The sequence below is a fragment of the Onthophagus taurus genome, chromosome 7 (genome assembly GCF_036711975.1).
Source record: "Onthophagus taurus isolate NC chromosome 7, IU_Otau_3.0, whole genome shotgun sequence".
Taxonomy (NCBI): domain Eukaryota; kingdom Metazoa; phylum Arthropoda; class Insecta; order Coleoptera; family Scarabaeidae; genus Onthophagus; species Onthophagus taurus.
In genome coordinates, this window is record NC_091972.1 from 22,769,041 (window position 1) to 22,775,051 (window position 6,011).

At 32.2% G+C, this 6,011-nt stretch overlaps 1 long non-coding RNA gene across 2 annotated transcripts; it reads left to right on the plus strand.

The window, feature by feature from the left end:
• The first annotated feature begins 289 nt into the window (after positions 1-289).
• Positions 290-5,146, plus strand: LOC111425125 (uncharacterized). Of its 2 annotated transcripts, none has more exons than XR_011641153.1 (2): positions 290-687; positions 5,029-5,146. It is a non-coding gene; the product is annotated as an uncharacterized lncRNA (long non-coding RNA). The 2 variants fall into 2 exon arrangements; XR_002707693.2 differs by lacking the exon at positions 290-687 and adding an exon at positions 4,333-4,760.
• Positions 5,147-6,011: the final 865 nt, after the last annotated feature.

The window sequence follows — 6,011 nt, forward strand, 5'->3', positions numbered from 1 at the left end:
ACAAAGATGTTTAACTCATTCTTTTTATATTGTCAATGTTTGCTTATATTCTCCATTTCTAGTGAGGGAAACGGTAAAATAACTATAATTTTGATAAATTAATGTCACATTAAGATTAAATTATTGTAGTCGTCAATCGTAGAGATATTTGTGCGAACGTTTTGTGCCCCCGGAATAATGTAAAATGTCCCCCAGGATATGTACTAATTGTTAAAGATCAATTAAATCGATGTTGTGATGAATGTACACAATTTTTAGCATATCGAGGAGTTTAAGAGGTAATAAAAAAAATAAAATTTTATTTTGTTTTCTTTTACGAATAGAAACCAAAATTATTCATCATTTCACAATTAGCATAAAGACTCTAAAGGTCATAGTTATGATTAAATCTTCCAATGGGAAACCAAAAAATCCAGCACGTAGACTTGAAGTGACTCATTTCAAGTTCGATAGTGCTAGCGATCGTTTATAAAAAAATTCCATAATGTTCCGTTTGATGTTGTGCCTTTTATTAGTGTTTGTAATAGCAATGATGATGGTAAAAGCAAGATATGTACCGAATTTATGCGCTGCTGTGTTGTGTCTTCCGAAACGCCACGAGGACTGTTTGCCAGGCGAATTATTTATTAAACAAAACGGTTTCGATAAATGTTGCGACACTTGCGAACCATTCTAAATTTAAAAATTGTGAGTAAAATGTGGTTAACATTTATTTATAACGTTTTGTACATTTTAAAAACAACACTTTAACAATTTGATGATCGGTATAAAAGCAATTGTCTGCAGTTGACGTTTGTGTGCACATACATTCAATATTTGTTAATATTGTGTCAACGAGACGTTTGTTTAAATGACAATAGTTGTAGGATAATCGGAAATTGGATTGCAATTGGTAATTTATTACGCTATAAATCTGAATTTAAAAAAACTTTGTAAAAGTGGTTATAATTAAAGGACACACAATTAATTATCGGTTTATTTTGATTACAAATTGGTGTAGTAACGAGCTCTAATTCGATTATATTTTAACCGTTCAATAATTTCATAAAAAATTAACAATTAGTGTTTTTAATTGAAATTGATTTAATGATACAGTAAAACCTCGATATAACGGATTAATACGAGGAGGGGGTCCATTATAACTAGAACTAACTAGAACTAGAACTAACACTAGCATTAGAACTAACATTAGAACTAGCACTAGAAATATTCGGGTTTAGCCGTGCGCCTCTTAACTTGGCTAAACTCGATTATTTCTAGTTCTAGGTCTAATGTTAATCCCATTTTTAGTTCAATAAAAATAAAACAATCTAACGCTGAATAACAATTAAAACCAGAAATAACACTGGATCTAGAAATAGAAGCACTCGGGTTTAGCCGTTCGTCTGAAGAGTTAGTTCTGAAGTTAGTTCTAGTTTTACACTAATCTAACACTGAATAACAACTAAAACTAGAACTAACACTAGCATTAGAACTAACACTAGACCTAGAACTAGAAACATTCGGGTTTAGCCCTACGTCTCTTAAGACGGCTAAACTCGAATGTTTCTAGTTCTAGGTCTAGTGTTAGTTCTACTTTTCGTTCATTAAAAACATACAACAACCTAGCGCTGAATAATAATTAAGAGAAAATTAGAATGCTGAAGTTAATTAGAACTACCGTCGTTGGTTTACACATTGTATAGATATTATAGACAACTCGAGGAATATAGCGAGTCTATAATAATACTAACAAGTTTATTGACAATATTTACAGGATTTATAATAATAACAGAAAAATATACATTATTCAATAACATTAACACAAGGTTGACAAAAGGTCAATTGTTCGCCAGAGGCAATGTTTTCAAATAAACCCAACCGGCAACTATGGGAAAAAAAACAAAAACAAAAAAAATCTACATGTCAAATAACAGAAAAAGAATAGGAGAGAACAAGAAAGAAAGAAAATGGGATTAAGCGAAAATTGATTGGAAAAGACTAAATAAAGCTGTCAGATGAGCAAGTGATATCAAAAATCAGTCTCAGATAACTATAGAGACAACAGATAATTTCTTAGCGAAGTTTTGACTACGGAAAAGCTACGAGTATTACGCAATTTTGTGGGTAAATTATTCCACAGAGTTATAGCTTGTACATACAGTGAAAGATCTGTGATATATTTCAGTACGATGAACGGGAAACATGAGTGAGATATCAGACTGTGCTCTAGTAAGAAGACCGCGAGATGCCATGAACTGAACTGCAGTGAACAGGTAAATTGGAGATTGAGAGGAAAGTATCTTGTATAAGGTAGTTAATATGCGAAAGGATCTACGCTTCTCAACGGCGAGCATCTCGAGATGATTACGATATTCTCAGGTCGAAAATAAAGCCCAGATAATTATTTTGTAACCGCTCTAATTTATTATGGAGACTAATCGAGAGGTCTGAGTACACGGCATCGGCATAGTCCAAATGGGGGAGAATTAAAGAGTAACAGAGGTTGCGACGAACAATAGGTGGAAGGAAACAACCAAGTTTGCGTAGGGAGTAGAAACAGAAATAAACCTTTCTGCATACAGACTGAATCTGAGGCTGCCAGGACAATGCAGAATCCATCATCACCCCCAAGCTTTTAACTGTTTGAGAGAATTGTATGATGTTACCAGCAAGTGTCATATGGGTATTATTGATGGAGTAAAATTTTGTTGGCAAAGGTCTTGATCCGAAAGCAATAGCTTGAGTCTTTTCTATATTCAAACTCAAGCCATGGCATCTAGACCAATCTAGAACACTAGCAAGATCCCTATTAAGCCGCATTACCGCAGCTGGAAGTTCATCCACAGCTGCAGGTGTATAAATTTGGTGCTCGTCTGCATATAGGTGAAAGTTGCACTTAATTATCTTAGTAATGCGATTTATGAAGACGGAAAATAGAAGTGGACTGAAAACACTACCCTGAGGCACACCGCAACAGCTTGTAAACACAAACGAGGAAGATGACGAGTCACGTACACATTTGGAACGATTAGAAAGGTATGATTGAAACCAAGCGACACAGCTCGGCGAAAAACCTACAAAAGATAGAATTGGTACCAAGCTATGATCAAATGCAAGAATCGAATGCCTTGCTGAAGTCAAGCAAAACCAATAAGATCAAACGCCGGTCATCACAACCACGTCTAATATCATCAGTAATTTTGATAAACGGCGATATCGTGTTATGATCTGGCCGGAAACTAGATTGAAAATCAGTGATAGTCTTGTGCTCATCCAAATATCGCTGTACCTGCATATACACCAAGCGCTTTAGAAACTACGGAAATAATAGATATAGGACGAAAATCACTTAGACGAGTTCATCAATCACTTAAGTTTAGGTATGGGTACAATATAAGCTAGTTTCCAAATAGAAGCGAAGGACGATGTTTCAATGGAGAAGTTAAATATGTGGAGTAGTGAAGGAATGATTATATCCTAAATAGGAAGGAGCTGCTTAATGCTGACACCATCAGCACCATCACTAGTGAACAGAGAATGTCTAAGAGCCTGGCGGACTTGCAATTCGTCAAACAACTCCAAGGAAAATCTGGAAATGGTATTAGCGGAGGCATTAATCGCGAAAATTGTTGATACCTTAATTTAATCGTCGAGAGTGATAGGGGATTCGCCAAAATAACTAGTCAGAGAATCACAATCAAAACTACCATGGTAAGAAGGAGATTCAACTACACTAAGAGAAGGCATGGTTTTGCAGAAAGTATTGGGGGTAGCATAGTTCAAATGTGACCACGAAATCAACAGTTTGCACACGAAAAATTACAGTCGAAACACATCAACGCCGAAGCACGTCTTCACTCTCTGCGCCATATTTTTAACCTGTTGATGACTTTGTCTATGAACATGGAATAGAATCTATTTTGTTCATAGTTCTATTCAATAGAACAACTTGATAAATAGCCCGAATTTTTCTATCTATGAACGCTAACATTAATATTTAAATATACTGATGTATTAAATAGATAATTAAAGAAAACCAAGCAGGAGATTTTTTCCTTAATCCCGTTAGTTGTTTGAAGGATAATGCTTAATGTTCTCAGGAAGGATTGTGGGCAATAAAACCGCAATTTAATTGATTCTGCCAATATTTCGTATCTATTTCGATACTTCTTTTTTATTGCCCACAATACTTCCTGAGAACATTAATTATCCTTTAAATAGATAATATTAATAGTATGACTTAAAAATATTTTGTCCTTTCCATCCGAAGTCCTTTCTAAGGAGATTTTACTGTATTACATATTTATTAATAAAAAATAATTTAATCATGTTTACAGTTTTTGATTAATTTTATATTGGTTTTATCATAATCTTAACGCAACTTATTCATAATATATAGGTCACTACGTACAAATAACATGAGAGATAATATAGTTTATTCGCACCAGTTACAATTTCGAGTAGTTTCTATTTACAAGGTAATATTTTTGGTGACGCATATATTTTTTTCTATAATTACTTCAACCTTTTTAATATAAAAGGCATCTTTCGTTTAATATTAGTACAAGTTTAAATTTCAAAGATGAAGGCCATCGTTTTTATTGTACTATTAATGATCGTCGTTAAAGAAATTCAGGGAAGAAAATATTGCAATCCTAGTTTATGTGAAAGAATTAGGTGTTATACAGTTGAACCGGAAGTTTGTGATCCTTTTAGCGAAGTTTTCCAACCGGCCGATGGTAAATGTTTTTGTTGTGACACGTGTATCCCAAATGAAGGTAATATTTTAAATAAAATGTTATTATGAAACGCGCAAAATAGTTTAAACAACATTAAAGACTGTCGAAGAAAACAAAAAATGGTAAAAACAAATTTTTGTTTTCTATTTACCACTTAAACGCCAACTGCTAGTAAACGTTGTGATTAAATCCTTTTGATGATTTTAAAAATATCGATTTTTAGTTATTTTGTACATGAAGAAACTTTGTTAAAGTAGTTGCAATATTTCTAACGTTATATTTATAAAATATTTGTTTTCTTTTTTAGACGTTGGTCAAGAATAATAATGGATTGATGGACCACTAAATATTTACACCACCTTCCAATCTTCTGATGTCAAAAATAATGATAATAATTTTGAAATAAAACAATAAATTTAATTTTTTTTGATAAATTTTATTTACATTATTCCTGTAAAAATAAAAGAAGAGGGCTTGTTTATAGGAAAATTGATAAAATTAAAAAGATCCTTCTAACTGCTTTTATGAAAATTATGTAATGATTTATATATCAAATTAATGCTAAAACTCTCAACTATATGATGATCCATAATAATATGTATGTTGAATCTATGAAATTTTGAGATATATGAAGATAACGGTATTCGCTTTAGCTTATTTTTATACGAAAAATGATGAAATTTAAAAAATTAATCGGACTGTATTTATAAAAATGATGTAATAAATTAATGGTACCACTATCTACTTTATGATGATGCGTAATAATATTCTTTTTTTAGTTATTTATATTTTTTTATATCTGAACACAATACAATATCTATTATTTTTTCGGACACTCACTGGAAATGGCCTATATTTCCTTATTACAAATCGTAAAGAAAAGTACCTCATTTCTTTATAGCAACCATTTCTTTATAACAACCAAATAAACAATTAATTATTTATTAGAATAAATATAAAACGTACAATTATTAAGGTTAGAGAAGCTTATACTTGATGTACACTGTTGTAACTGTAAATCACCACATGTTAGTGATGATATTGATAACACCTCCTGATGAACTCCTGATGAATCACTACTTTATTTTTTTTTGTTTGGTTGCAGTAGTGAGGGAAATGGCAGAAACGACAATTTGATTCTCGAGCTCGTCGTGTACTTTTTAAATAATTTCTTATAAAATGTAGGTAATTCATTTAAATTGAGTGTCCGAAAAAACTTCATGTATTATTTTTAAAGAAAAGTAACTTCTTCTTTACTCATCGCGTTTCTAATCGAGGCGTTTCTAATTG